Source organism: Suncus etruscus, chromosome 3 (genome assembly GCF_024139225.1).
Source record: "Suncus etruscus isolate mSunEtr1 chromosome 3, mSunEtr1.pri.cur, whole genome shotgun sequence".
NCBI lineage: Eukaryota > Metazoa > Chordata > Mammalia > Eulipotyphla > Soricidae > Suncus > Suncus etruscus.
Genome location: NC_064850.1, coordinates 68,058,084 through 68,073,465, shown reverse-complemented (window position 1 = coordinate 68,073,465; position 15,382 = coordinate 68,058,084). Strand labels below are relative to the sequence as shown.

Genomic DNA, 15,382 nt, shown 5'->3' with positions numbered 1-15,382 from the left:
CTTTCCCTGGGGGCAGGCATACAATTTGCCCCCTACTGCAGATGTACCCCAACCCCATTGTCTCTGAATCCCCAGAGAAAGTGGCTTTACCAGAGTCCACCTTTGGGCAGGTGAGCCACTTGTACCTCACTGAGTACCACTGAATGTGCTCCAAACACTCAAAAGCCCTAAATTTGAGATTGCATTTCCCATATGTGGCACAGCGGGGTATGCAGGGTGCCCTCCCCAGTCAGGCCCACCATGGTGACCCTGCCCATCTCTGTGTCTTCATGCCTACCTTTTTTTTTTTGGCTGCTGCCACAGGTCTTGCTGGTATTTCCCTCCAAGCAGGAAAAATAGTATTTTACACCATTAGACCTAAAATGACTCTTCTAAGATTCCATTAATCCTAATCTGAATAAATTTTTTTTGATTTTTGGGTCACACCTGGCAGTGCTCAGGGGTTACTCCTGGCTCTACGCTCAGATATTGCTTCTGGCAGTCTCAGGGGACCATATGGGATGCCGGGATTCGAACCACCAACCTTCTGCATGCAAGGCAAACGCTTTACCTCCATGCTATCTCTCCGGCCCCAATCTGAATAAAATTTTAACTTTTTTTTTTTTCACCATAAAGTCAGTTAGAACTGAGGCCTTTCCGAGCCTCAAGGAACGAACTGCCTCAGACTGAGGGTCCTCTGCTAGACAGAACAGTCTCCGGCCTGCTGCCCACCCTCTCCTGGCCCGCTCAGGCCTGCTAGCAGCACAGACCTCAGCCTCCATCAGACATTATTGGAAAAGTCAGCCGTGAAACCACAGAGGCATAAGTGTTGGGGCCTCGCCTGGGAGGCACTGCAGAATGGGAGCCGGCTGAATTAAACAGCCTCTGTGAGTCATGCCCGCCTGCCGCCTCCCTGGCCTGGCTTCTCCCCTGGCGTCCTGGTGTGAACTGCGCCTGGGTAGCCGCTCACGGTCCCCACAGTGCACCAGCAGGGCAGGGTTAGGCTGAATGGCCCAAGAGTTCTCACTACACTGTTGCCAGCTGGGCCACCTGCCTTTCCCAGCCCTGGCGGCTCCGGGTCTAGTGACGAGGGTCTCATGCCACCCAGGATAGAGTAGCTGCCCATTGAGAATCAGCCAGAAAAGCTGGCTGTGCTGTGCCCCTTCCCTGGTCAGGCCACCTAGTGCCTTGTGCTGCAGGCAACAGTTCTTGTTTGAGCCAAACTTGTTTCCTTAGAAAGAAGGAGCTGGGGGCCGGAGAGATAGCATGGAGGTAAGGCGTTTGCCTTTCATGCAGGAGGTCATCGGTTCGAATCCCGGCGCCCCACATGGTCCCCTGTGCCTGCCAGGAGCAATTTCTGAGCTTGGAGCCAGGAATAACCCCTGAGCACTGCCGGGTGTGACCCAAAAAAAAAAAAAAAAGAAAGAAGGAGCTGGACTGGCCTCCAGGGGCTCAGTCTTCACTACAGTGGTGTGGGATGCAGGTCCTGGGAAGCTTCTCCTTCTCCAAAGGAAGATGGGGATTCCCTCTCCCCAGCCCTGGCATCTCCCCTAAGAGCAGTCCAAGGCAGGGAACTGAGGTAGGAAAACTCAGCATTCAGGACATGCCCTTTGTTCTGCCTGGATGGGCCCAGTGCCCTGTCAGCCTGCTTGAATATGAACCTCTTTATTTTCCTTTTCATTTGGGGGCCATACCTGGCAGTGCTCAGGCCTTATTCCTGACTATTCTCAGGAGACCCTCTAGGGATCCAAGGATCAAACCCAGGTCAGCCACGTGCGAGACAAACACCTTCACCCTTTACTTTCTCTTCGTCCCCTTGAAAATGAGCCTCTTGTTGACTTAAGGAGGGGAAGTCATTTGACTTCTTTATCCTCATTTGACTGATGAGCCATTGAGACAGAGAGGGAAGCTGTTTGCCTCCGCCTATACAGGAAGCCAGCACTGTGAACATTGGAGATGAATGTCTGTGCACCCCATCGCACAGACTTCCTTCCATTCAGGCTAAAACCACAGTAGTGTGGAGTAGAGGCTGGCTGGGCGAGTCTGCCACCCCATCATGTGCTCACACCCGAGTCCCCTGTATCCCACATCCCACGCACCCACTCACTTAATTCTCACACTCTCCTGAGAGCACCATGTGACTGCCCCATTTTACGAATGAGAAAATGAAGCTCAAAGTAGCTTTTCTACTCTATGGGATTCTCAGTCAAGCAATGGCCCAGTGGGGATTTAGCCCCAAGGTTGTGGCGAGGGGACTTACACCAGGCAGGGCTCTAAGACTACTTTGGCTGTGTATTAGAGCAGTGGTGGGCAACCTTTGTTTTCAACTGAGCCAAATCTCGCCAAAACCACGATTGAAATTTATTTTGAGAGCCACACAGGGCACGCACTAACAGAGGCTAGGAGCAGAGTCCTGACTCCTGGAGCAGTCACCTGGCACACAGAAGAGTCGCATTAAAAAGTGTAAAGAGCCTCATGTGTCTCTCGAGCTGTTGCTGACCCTGTATTAGAGGGACACTTTCAGAAGTGCTCACAGCCGCAGCATGCAAAACATGTTCTCAATCACCTGAGCTCTCTCCAGTCCCTAAGCCCATATATATTCTGACCCTAACTGCGTGATCTTTCCATTATTTCTCAGTGTCTGTTGAATGTTACTGTTGAGCGGTAGGGCATTTGCCTTGCACGCAATCGATCCAGGATTGACAGTGTTTCAAATCCCGGTGTTTTATGGTCCCCCAAACCAGGAGCAATTTCTAAGTGCATAGCCAGGAATAACCTCTGAGCATCACCAGGTGTGACCCAAAAACCAAAAACCAAAAATAAAGGTCTATATCTCCATTCATTTGCTACTGGAAATCAAGGCTCTGCATGGCTGGAACTCACCATGATGTGGACTTCCTGGTGCACACAGCAGCCTCTGGCCCCAGGGAGGTTGCATGAACAAATATTCTTTCCTCTAATAACTATTTTATCCTCTCCCTCAATCCCACCCGGTCCTGTCTCCTCTCTTGTGCCTTTGTGTCCCCCAGGGTGTTTCTCCACTTTTTTACCTTCCCTCAGCATCCATCCTTTCTACTCCTTTAGGCCCTGGCAGCCAATCCTGAGCCTCCAACATCCCGTTGCTAAGCAACAGGCTTCCTACCTGTGCCATTGTGTTAGAATCTCCATGACAACAAGAATTGCCGGAAAGAGGCGGGACCAAGATGGGGTGGGTGATGGGAACTGTTCATGAGACCCTGGATTTTAGGTCATTGATGCAATTTTGCCACCAACTGTGCTCACTCTTGGGGATCCTATAAGGTGTCATAGGTAGCTAAACCCCAAACCTCCAAAGCATGCTGTCAGGGGACAGGCTTTGAGCCCTGTTGCAAGGCAAAGGTGCAGGATACAGTCTTTGGGGACCAGTCACACATGGACTTAGTGTGTGTCAGGACAGGGGTTCATGATTTAGGTCAGGAGTGGGTTTACAATAGGATTTGGGTTGGGGGGGTCAGGTAACTCATCTTGCTGGGCCTGGGCTCAAAGCCTGAGAAGGGATGAAAGGGGCAAGAGGAAGTGAACCAAGAGACAGGCTCCTGCCCACATGAGGGTGCATGTGAACTTAGTGAGGTACCTCTGTATCAGGCCTTGCACCCCATCATCTTTTGCCTTACTATTCCTGAATTTGGAGGAAGCCCACGGGGCTTATGGGCTACCAGGAAGTAAGAACACTCATTGGGGCTGGAGAGATAGCATGGAGGTAAGATGTTTGCCTTTCATGCAGAAGGTCATTGTTTCGAATCCCGGCATCCCATATGGTCCCCTGAGCCTGCCAGGAGCGATTTCTGAGCGTGGAGCCAGGAGTAACCCCTGAGCACTGCCGGGTGTGACCCCAAAACCAAACAAAAAAAAACACAAAAAAAAAAACCACAAAAAACACACTGTCACTGGGGCTAGAGCGGTGGCACAAGGTGTAGGTCGTTTGCTTTGCACGTGCTAACCTAGGACAGACCATGGTTTAATCCCCCAGCGTACCATATGGTCCCCAAAGCCAGGAGCGATTTCTGAGCACATAGCCAGGAATAACCCTTGAGCATCACTGGAAGTGCCCCCCCCCAAAAAAAAAGAACACTGTCACTATATAGGGTGCTGAAGATGGAACCTAGATTGGCTGCATGCAAGACAAGTGTTTTACCCCTTTTACTATCTTTCCAGTCCCGAGTGAGTGGTTTTGATTTTTTAATTTGGGGGCCATATCTGGATGTGTTCCCAGGATATTTTTGGATCATTGCTCAGGGGACCACTCTCAGTGATGCTGGGGATCAAACCCCAGGGGATCAATCGTCTTTTATGTCTGAGTTCCAGCCACTTGAACTGTCCCTGGCTGTTGTCTCTGACTTCCAAAAGCTCTTGTGTTCCTCAGAAGGTTGTGGCTCAACCTTTTGGTACTGTCAGAAAGGCCCCAGACAGAAGACACCATGAAAAGAGACTCCCCTTCCCCCACACCTCCAGATCTTTCTGCCCTGCCTTAGTTTGAATATGTCTTTGTTCACACACCTGGACCTATATAAACCAGCTGGCTGCTTATACTCAGATCTGAAAATAGAAATTTAGATTAAAGGCAGAACATTCTTGTGCCAGGTTTATATTATTCTGATGGGAGTGGGTTACAGGGTGGGCTGTGGGGGTGTCCTGAACAGAGAAGTGATGCTGCTGCATTGATGGTCTGTTTAATAGTGACTCACTCTGCTTAGTGCCTGCTATGGGCCAGATGCTGCCTTTGAGCAATATCTCTGTAATTCCCTCATCTTTACAGCACTGTAAAGTAATTATCACTGTTACCATCCACCATTACATAGATGGAGAAGTAGGCCAAGGAGACTGAATAACTTGCGTAGGACCACAAGCAACAGAGTAAGCTTGATTTGCACAAAGAAGGGCCAGATGGGACCTGACCAAGGGCCTGTGCTGGTTTTTGATATTTGGGTGTTTTCTTGTTTTTCTTGGTGTGTGTATGTGTGTCGAGGGGACTCACCTGATACTCAGGGCTTACTCCTGGCTCTGAACCCAGGAATTACTCCTGGAGGTACTTTAAGGACCATATGAGATACCAGGCATTGAATTCAGGTTGGCAAGGCAAGTATCTGGCCACTGTGTTATCTCTCCATCCTCTTTTATGTTTTTGGTTCTTGAGCTATACTCAGTGGTACTCAGGACTACTTTATACTTCACGTTCAGGAATCATTCTTGGCAGTGATCAGAGGATCATACAGTTCTGGGGATGGAACCTGGGGCTTTCACATGCCAAGCCTGAGCACTAGCCCTTTGATCATCTCTCTGGGCCAAGGCCCTCTGTGCTTAACCAGCAAACCCCGCAGTGCTGTGTATTTGACCTACCGGACCTCTACTATCCACAACTTTTTATGTTTTCTTCCTGAGAGGCCAGGGTGTTCTGCCCTGTTCTCAGTAAACAGAAGTGATTTGCCTCAATTTATTCATGGTGATGGAGAAATAATACTCTCACTACCAGCCCCAAGCCCTGCACCCAAGTTTGGACTTTCTATTTTTACTTCTCAGTTTCTATGCTTTATGTACTGAAAGAATAAGTATTTTGGGGCCCGGAGAGATAGCACAGCAGCGCTTGCCTTGCAAGCAGCCGATCCAGGACCAAAAGAGGTTGGTTCGAATCCCGGTGTCCCATATGGTCCCCCGTGCCTGCCAGGAGCTATTTCTGAGCAGACAGCCAGGAGTAACCCCTGAGCACCGCCGGGTGTGGCCCAAAAACCAAAAAAAAAAAAAAAAAAGAATAAGTATTTTAGCATGCCCAACCTTTCTGTGCTGTGGCTAAATCTTCTCTCCCTCCACTTCCATTTTCTTTTTTTGTTTTTCTTTTCTTTCCCTCCCATTTTCTTGCACTGGGCATCCTGCCTTCACCCTCGCTCAGGTGTGGTCCCTTTAAGCGCCACTGCAGGAGGAGCTGTCCTATCAGCACCACGGCCGGCGGTAGTCCTTGCCCCACCCACTCCGTTGCCGCCTCTTCAAGGGCAGAAAGGGCGGCGGACTCCAAACCCAATCTGCAGCTCTGAGTCCCTGTGCACTGAGCCTGGAGTTTCCCGGGAACACATCTGAATGTTGTCTCCAGATCATGGTTCAGTCCGGCGAGTCCTCTAGACCCTGGAGGGACTACAGAGAAACAGTACCCACCTCCCCTCTCAGTATCCCTCCCAGTCCTGCCCATTCGAGGGAGCTGGCACTAAAGCTCTCAGCACCACTTTGGAACTAAAATATTTATAAGCCAAAAAAGGCTTCTTGGCCCCAGGACTGGCAGAGCATTGAGCCAGTAGTTCGGCCTAGTTCTGTTGGAGCCCTCGAGCTGAGTGATTCCAAAGTGAAAGGCTTTGAGGCTGAATGTGACTGCGGAGTGACAACTACAGCCAGTTGAGAGGTCACTGGCACAGGGAGAGCTGGCCTGTCTAGGGTCAGTTTGACTTTGGCCTTTTACTAGCTGTGTGACCATGAGCCAGTTCCTCAGACTCTCTGCACTTTGGCATCCTTGCCAATGAAAAGAGGGGCCAATAATAGCATCACCTCTCACCTAAAGCACTTAGAACAATGCCTATGTGTGCAGTCAGCAAATACAACTCAGAAGCATCGGTTTTAGAAGCAGAGAAGGCAGAGGTGGAGTCTGAGAACGGACTGGGGTGTCACCTGGAACTGGAGGAGAGGGAGAATGTGAGGTTCCCTGAGCCCCACCCACAAGGAGCCAGACTAAGTCCTGACCACTGCTAGGTGTACTCCCTCCCCCCCCCAAAAAAAAGAGAAAGAATGAAAGAAAAAGGGGGCCGGAGAAATAATACAGCAGTAGACATTTGCCTTGCAAAATCCTGGCTGATCCAGGATGGACCTGGGTTCGATTCCTCACATCCCATATGGTCCCAGAGCCTGCCAGGAGCGATTCTGGAGTGCAGAGCCAGGAGTAACTCATGAGCATCTCCAGGGTTATGAAAGAATGAAAGAAAGAAGCAGGGAAGGAAACATGGAAGGAAAGGATAAAAAGGAAGGAAGGAAGGAAGGAAGGAAGGAAGGAAGGAAGGAAGGAAGGAAGGAAGGAAGGAAGGAAGAGGGAGAGGGAGGGAAGGAGAAAGGAAGGGAGGGAGGAAGGAAGGAAGGAAGGGAGAAAGGAAGAAAGGGAGGAAGGAAGGAAGGAAGGAAGGAAGGAAGGAAGGAAGGAAGGAAGGAAGGAAAGAAGGAAGGTAGAAAGGTAGGAAGGAAAGAAGGAAGGTGAGAAGGAAGGAAGGAGAGAAGAAAGGGAAACATCTCTGAGAACACAGCAAACAATGACAGAACTGGGATTTGAATCCACATCCCCCTGACTCATAAGCCTTTATGTGTTCCATGACGCATTTTCCCAGTTGTCTGCTTTTCTCACGGTGTCCTCCTATCCTGCACAGATGCTGCTTTTCCTGATGATGCCCAGGGTCCTTGCCTGAGCCCAGCAGGGTCACAGGAATGAGGCAGCTAAGGAGGCTGAAGCCTCGTATTTGATTAAAAAAAAAAAAGATTTTGTGGTTGTGATTATGATCATAATAACACTTGTTGGATTTTATATGGCGTCCCTAGAGGTTAGTCCTGGTTTGAGTCTCATTTTACTCAAGGGTTCTGGAATTTGCTTCAGATCTCTGAGAAGAGCAGAATAAAGTTTTTTGTTGTTGTTGTTGTTTTGGTTTTTTTGGGCCACACCCGGAGATGCTCAGGGGTTACTCCTGGCTATCTGCTCAGAAATAGCTCCTGGCAGGCACGGGGACCATATGGGACACCGGGATTTGAACCAACCACCTTTGGTCCTGGATCGGCTGCTTGCAAGGCAAACGCCGATGTACTATCTCTCCAGGCCCCAGAATAAAGTTTTTAACTTAGATTTTCTGGCTGCAGTTTTTTTTTTTCCACAGTTCAGTCTCTGGGAAGAACTGGGTGTGTATTTGAGGGGCTCAAAGACCCTGGGTGCATGTGTAGCCCTGAAGCCCTCTGTTTCCTAAACTTTAGGACCCCAGCCTGGGACTGTGCTGTTGCCTCTTTTCCAAAGCTACCCCAGGGGCTGGAGCGATAGCACAGTGGTAAGGCATTTGCCTTGCACGCAGCCAACACAGGTTGGAAACTGGTTCGAATCCCAGCTTCCCATATGGTCCCCCGAGCCTGCCAGGAATGACTTCTAAGTGCAGAACCAGGATTAAACCCTGAGCATTGCTGGGTATGACCCAAAAACAAAAAAAAAAAAAAAAAAAAAAAAAAACAAAAAACAAAAAAAAAAAAACAAAAACAAAAACAAAAACAAAAAAAACCAAAGCTACCACAGATCCTGTTCATAGATGCACTGTCACAACCATATTCCCCGAGCACTTCTCAGCCTTACCTGGCTCACAGCACACAGACATGTCCCATATCTTCAGCTTCTAAAGTCTCAGCCATGGCAGTTGTGTCTGCACCTGGCAGAACCCTTGGATCAGGGAGGGTATGTCACTGTGGTACAAAGGGAGCAGGGAGTACTTACCATGAATGCAGGTGGGAATGTTTCCTGCAAGCAGCCGTTTTTATGGACTGGTCTAACAATACAGGTGCTGGGCCAAGGGCATCTTGGCTCTGCCCATTGCTGTGATCTGGGGCTAAGAGAAGCATCTGTGTCTGTCTTATTGTGCATGAGGGCCAGGCCATGGGATTTAACCTTTTTATATGGCTCATGAGCTTGTCAGTCCCCACCTTTACCCTCGTGTAATTTTAAAGACAATGATATAGGGACCGGAGAGTTAGCATAGGGGTAAGGCATTTGCCTTTCATGCAGAAGATCAATGGTTCGAATCCTGGCATCCCATATGGTTCCCTGAGCCTGCCAGGAGTGATTTCTGAGCATAGAGCCAGGAGTGGCTCCTGAGCACTGCTGAGTGTGGCCCCAAAACCAAAAACAAACAAACAAACAAAAAGACAAGGATATAATAGAACCAGGGAACACTCAAGACCCTCTTCTTGAGTCTTTCAACTGGGATAAATGAAACTCTAAACCAGTGCACATAGACAGAGGGAGTTGGGCAGGAGAGATAGTATAGCAGGTGAGGTGCTTGCCATGCACGCGGCCAACCCTGGTTCAATTCTGAACCCTGCATATAAGCCTCCAAACACTGCCTCCTGAGCATAGGGTGAGAGAAAACTCTGAGCACAGCCACATCAGAAAAATAAATTAATTTTTTGTTGTTTGTTTTTTTGGTTTTTGCATCATACCCAGTGGTGGCGCTTAGGTAATTCCTCGCTATGTGCTCAGAAGTTGCTCCTGGCAGGCTCAGGGGACCAGATGGGATGCCAGAATTTGAACCACCATCTGTCCTGGGTCGGCTGCATGCAAGGCTAACATCCTACCACTGTGCTCTCTCTCTGGTCCCCAAAAATAATTTTTTAAAGAATGAATAAAAAGGAGGGAAGCCAAGACTGCTTGGAAGAAGTACAGAATGGTGGGGGCCTGCAGTGCTATGGTTATTTACAAGTGTGATCATGTGCTTATATGTGAAAAAATTAGCCCCATTCCTTCCGCCAGCTCCTGTTCTTGAGACTCCACAGATGTGAAGGGGTCAGCATAGGGGATCCAAGCTCTTTGGCTTGGCCAGAGCCCTGTTGGGTGACACACTGTCCTGCTTCTCTGGAGACTTTGGTCTGCCCTGACTCGGGAGATGGGGAGCCATTCTGTGAACTCAGACAGACACTCCCCAGACTTGCAGGATCTGAAACATTGAAGGCCAGAGAGATGAAAAGAGCAGGCTCAGGGGTCTCCAAGTCTAGAGTGATGGGACAAGCTGGGTTTCTACTGGAAAACCCTCCCCAAATGTTGAACCCTTGTAAACTCTAAAGCCCAACTAAGAACTTTCCTCAGATTGAGACCCCCTCACTATATTTGGGGCACTGTCTCCACCTCCCCAAAGGTAGTTTGGCTTCCTCCTAGGGCAGAACTGGGCCATTTTGAGGCTGCTGCTCCCAAACTTGGGCGCAGAGAAAGCAGGGCAGGGCTGACCGCAGTGGAGAAGGCAGCTCCCTTGACCTATCTCGGGGATATGTTTTTAAATCCTCTTCCCATGGAGCTTCTGAAAAAATGATGACGAGTGAAAGCTGCCGGTCTCTGCTCCATTAGCAACTTGAGTCAGAGCTGCTGTCTGGCCTTTGCTGTCTTGGCTGGAAACGCGGCCAGTCCTAGATGGTAGATGAGTTAAAGCCAGGGATGCATTGAGGACAATGTAGGTGAGTCGGAATGAGGGGCATTTCCCCATGCAATCTGGGGGCTGCAGGCAGTGGGTTGGGCTCCCAGGATGAAGAGTGACTGTGCTCCAAGGAGGCAGTCCAGGGTGTTGAAATGACTTTGGTTCCCACACTAAGGTCTGTGCCTGTGAAGGTTTGATCCTGAGGTCCAACTCTGATGTCTCAGGGGGTAGCTGCCAGGATCTGCTTGCTAGTCTTGGTCCCTTCTCCCTAACCTGGGGCTCTTAGCAAACCTTTCTGTGTCTCTCATCCTGCTGAGCATTGCCACGGGAGCCTGTGGCTCATAACACGCTGGACAGAGGATGACAAAGTCAGCCCACACTGTCTGTCTATGGGGAAGAATCCTGACCAGAGATCTGAGAGCGGGCTAGAGCATGGTCTTCTCTTCTGGGAGTCCTTGGTGCTCTCAGCAGAGCAGTTATCCCCAATTCTCAGAACTACTTCTGCTGCCTCCTTAGAAAGTGCTCAGCGGGGGCTGGAGAGATAACACGGAGGTAGGGCGTTTGCTTGCATGCAGAAGGATGGTGGTTCGAGTCCTGGCATCCCATATGGTCCCCTGAGCCTGCCAGGAGCGATTTCTGAGTATAGAGCCAGGAGTAACCCCTGAGCACTGTTGGGTGTGACTCCAAAAAAAAAAAAAAAAAAAGAGTGCTCAGCCACTATGAGTGGGCAGAGGGTGCTTAGAGTCTTTTCAGCTTGCAGCCTGGAGGGCAGCCTGAGATGGATGAGCAGAATCAGGGAACCTGACTAGCCTGGAATGTGACTTGTGGCCATCCTGGAGTGGGGACACTGAGTATCTTTGCCATCCTCTGCCCCAGGAAGGGTGGGGAAGGGACTTCAGTTCATTCACTAATGGGGGTCAAGCTATTAAAATACACGAGGGGAGAGGAAGAAGGGGCTGACTGTTTCCCCTGTCAGTATCCCTGACCCTCGCACACTCCCTATCTAGAAATCCATCATTGGTCACAGCTCTATATTGACTTCTTGTGACGGGACCTGAATGCAGGGTCAGGGAGAGGCGGGCAACAGCCATGACTAATTCTGCTGCTGTGGACAGCTTCATTCACGTGTGAAAGGTCATGAGGCCTCTGGCAGATGGGTTAAGTTGAGGAGACAGGTCTTAGTTTGGTCTGCTTGGAATATCCCTGCCTCTGGCTTCACCCAGGTCCCTCTGACCCCTGGAGTGTTTTCGTTGCCCCTGGGTTTTGGTGCCCTTCTGCAATCATGTGTCTGGGGAGCATTTTTCTCCATCTGGCTCAGAGTAGTGAGTGAGGAACTGGACAGTGTGAGTTTGCTCTAGCAGCATAGATTTGGCCCCAGCAGATGGTATTTTACTTTCACTTTGCTGTTGTTGGGATGAAGTCTTGGGTCTTTGATCAGGTTTTTACTTAGATCTTGCTTAGTCTTTTTTTTTTTTTGGTTTTGGGGCCACACTTGGCCATGCTCAGGGTTTACTCCTGGCTATCTGCTCAGAAATAGCTCCTGGCAGGCACGGGGGACCATATGGGATGCCGGGATTCGAACCAACCACCTTAGGTCCTGGATCGGCTCTTTGCAAGGCAAACGCCACTGTGCTATCTCTCCAGTTCCAGGTCTTGCTTAGTTTTATTTCTGACCTTGTCCAATTCTTTTTTTCTTTTTTTTTTTCTTTTTTTTTCTTTTTTGTTTTTTTTTGGACCACACCCATTTGATGCTCAGGGGTTACTCCTGGCTAAGCGTTCAGAAATTGCCCCTGGCTTGGGGGGACCATATGGGACACCAGGGAATAAAACCGCGGTCCTTCCTTGGCTAGTGCTTGCAAGGCAGACACCTTACCTCTAGTGCCACCTCTCCGGCCCCTTGTACAATTCTTGTCCAGAGCCTGGTCCTTTCTGGGTGCTGGGGGGGAGGGGTCGGTGAGGGACATATTTACTCTGTAGTGCTGGCCTGGCAGCTGAAAGGTGTTGTAGACACCTTGTTTTATACACTGTGCATTGTTTTTGTTTTATGTGGGGGGGGTAGTTGGGCCACACACGGTAGCACTCAGATAATTCCTGGATCTGCACTTAGAAATCACCCCTGGCAGGCTCCGGAGATTATATGGAAATCCGAGATCGAACCCAGGTCAACTACTTGCAAAGGTATGTGCCCTACCCACTGTGCTACTGTGTTATCCCTCCGACCCCTGGAGATATTTTGAAATGCTTTTTTTTTTTCCACATAGAAATTTTTGCTTTTATACCTTAACTGGCAGTGCTTCCCTATATGATTCTTCCCTTACTTGAGGGTAGGGGTTTGAGCCACTCCCAGGGCTTACACTTAGTTCTGTGCTCAGGTATCACTCACTCCTGTAGGGGTTTCAGGGACCATACATAATGTCAGGTATTAAACCTGGTCAGCTGAATTCAAATCAAGCGTCTTACTCTGCTGTACTTACTCTCTTTGGCCCATTAACTTTTTAAATTGGCAAAACTGATTGCCATAATAACTGTTGATACTGTTTCTGGGCAGTGCCCAAGGGACCATATCTGGTGCTGGGATTGGAAGTTGGGTTTGTCACGTGCAAGGCTCTCTCTCTTACTTCCTGATTCTGCCTTTGAGGTTAGAAAGACCTTTCCTACAACAGAATTGTTTAAACATTTCTGCGTATCTGTTGCAAATATTTTTTTGTTTTTTGTTTTTGGGTCACACCCGGCAGCACTCAGAGGCTACTCCTGGTTCTATGCTCAGAAATCTCCCCTGCATGAAAGGCAAATGCCTTACCTCCATGCTATTTCTTGGGTCCCCTGTTGCGAATTTTTTATGATTTCATTTTCTACATGTAACACTTTAACTTATCTGGAATTGATTGCTGTGTCTTTGTAAATGGTTCCAAGATTCTTTTGAAATGAAAATGATTAATAGATCTACTAATTTACTAATTAATATGGTGGTAGAAGTGGGTAGAGGGAAAGATGAAGATACTGGAGCAGTAGTAATTAATGGAACAGTTAGTGGATGAATGGGTGTGGAAGAGAGAGGACTTTGTGCTGGGATTGGGTGGGTGAGGGACACAGAGATGTGCCTTGATGTAACCAGTGACATTTGTCTCTGAACCCAGAAGGTGGCCAAGAAGGGGAGGGTTGGCCTAAGTGATAGCACAGTATCTTGCCTTGTATTCAACCAAACTGGATTTCTTTCCCAGTATCTCATATGGTCCTCTTAGTACTACCAAGAGTAATCCCTGAGATCAGAGCCAGGAGTAATTCTGAGAATTGCTGAGTGTGGGCAATTCAAAACAACACAAAACACAGAAGGTAGACATGGAATGGGCTGAAACACTGAGTCTAATGCTCAAATCTGTGGTGACAGTGGGCTGGGGATGGTAGGGAGTGGTCAGGGGAGGTGGCTCTAGGAGAAGAGACAGTGACTGATAGAGGCCAGAGCCTGAAAGTGGGTTATGAGTTTGAGATTGAAGAGGTTTAGTCATTTGCAGCTCCACCATTGACTCCAGTGTGACCCACATGGTTATGTTCCACAGGGGTTGGGGGCTGGCAGGTACCAGGCTAGGGTATAAGTAAAAGGCAAGTGCAAAAATAAATGCCCTGCCAAAAAAGGGAGGGGAGGTGGTGGAGAGAAAGCACAGCAGTAGGATGTTTGCTTTGCATGCAGCTGATCCAGGACTGAAGGTGGTTCAAATCCTGGCATCCCATATGGTCCCCCATACCTGCCAGGAGCGATTTCTGAGCACTGAGCCAGGAGTAACCCCTGAGTGCTGCCAGGTGTGACCCAAAAACCAAAAAATAGAAAAATAAAAATAATAAAATAATGGCCCTGGATGAGCTGGAATGCAGCACAGGCAGGATATTCTAGAAACTATGCATGGAGATCCAAGAGGGAAGGCTACAAGTGGGGTTTGAGCCCCAACCAGGGACAAGAAGAGAATGAAGGAAAGTTCCATAAATCTATTTGTGGGGCCAAAGAGATAACACAGCAGTAGGGCATTTGCCTTACATGCAGCCAACCTGGGTCAGACTCAGGTTTGATTCCTGGTATCCCATATGGTCCCCCAAGCCTGCCAGGAGTTTTTTCTTTCTTTATTAATTTTTCTTTCGTTTTTTTTTTTTTTTGTGTTTTTGTTTTTGTTTTTTTTTTTTTGGTCCATCCTGTGTTGGCCACGTGCAAGGCAAACACCTTACCACTGTGCTATTGCTCTACCCCACCAGGAGTGATTTCTTTTTTGTTGTTTTTGTTTTGTTTTGTTTTTTTGGGGGGCCACACCCATTTGATGCTCAGGGGTTACTCCTGGCTAAGCACTCAGAAATTGCCCCTGGCTTGGGGGGACCATATGAGACGCTGGGGGATCGAACTGTGGTCCTTCCTTGGCTAGCGCTTGCAAGGCAGACACCTTACCTCTAGTGCCACCTCACTGGCCCCACCAGGAGTGATTTCTGATCACAGAGCCAAGAATGACCCTTGAGCATTGCCGGGTGTGGCCCCAAAACCAATCAATCAATAAACTGCTAAAAATATTTTTTTAAAAAATACCTATTTGTCTTTCTCCCTAGCCTGGGGAGTGCTGGGAGGCTTGGCAGGCCTTGTCTTTTTCCCCTGACTCCAGGCCTTCCCTGGGTGCCAGTTCAGATGGCCAGAAGAGGGTTCAGGTGGACTCTTAGTGTGGTCCTCAGGTTCCCCTCTCCCTCCATACTCCAGGGGGGAGGTGCATGGGGAGGAGAGCAGGCAGACATCTGGCTTCCGATTTCGTCCTTGATTCTGGAGACCAGTCCTTGCCAGGTATAGGGTTTTTCTCCCCTGGACTTCAGTCTTTCCCTGGACACTGGCCTAGGTGGACTCTATAGGGGTCAACAGGCTTTCCCCTTATCTCTCCCTACACTAATGGGAATGCACTCTGGGAGGAGGGCAGGCTGTTCTAGCACTGGTTTATATTGGGACAGTCAGTGGAAATTCTTTCTCTTTTTTTTCATATTGATATTGTGTGTATATATTCTATATATCCATAATATCCATCTTGTATTGGGAGCTTGATACTGCCCTACAAAGCTCATTTCTAATATTTTACTGCCTCAGTCCCAACCCTTACTTCCCCCATCCTCCCATGTAGGTGCAGCTAATGACATGAAGCTCACCACATAGAATGATAAGAGCAGTTAGA

The 15,382-nt window shown here is 48.9% G+C and overlaps 1 protein-coding gene across 1 annotated transcript in view; it reads left to right on the top strand.

Annotated features, from left to right (window-relative positions):
• The window catches only part of LOC126004357 (uncharacterized protein ENSP00000471857-like), a 103,787-nt gene that overhangs the window by 63,391 nt on the left and 25,014 nt on the right, over window positions 1-15,382 (top strand). The window lies entirely within an intron of this gene.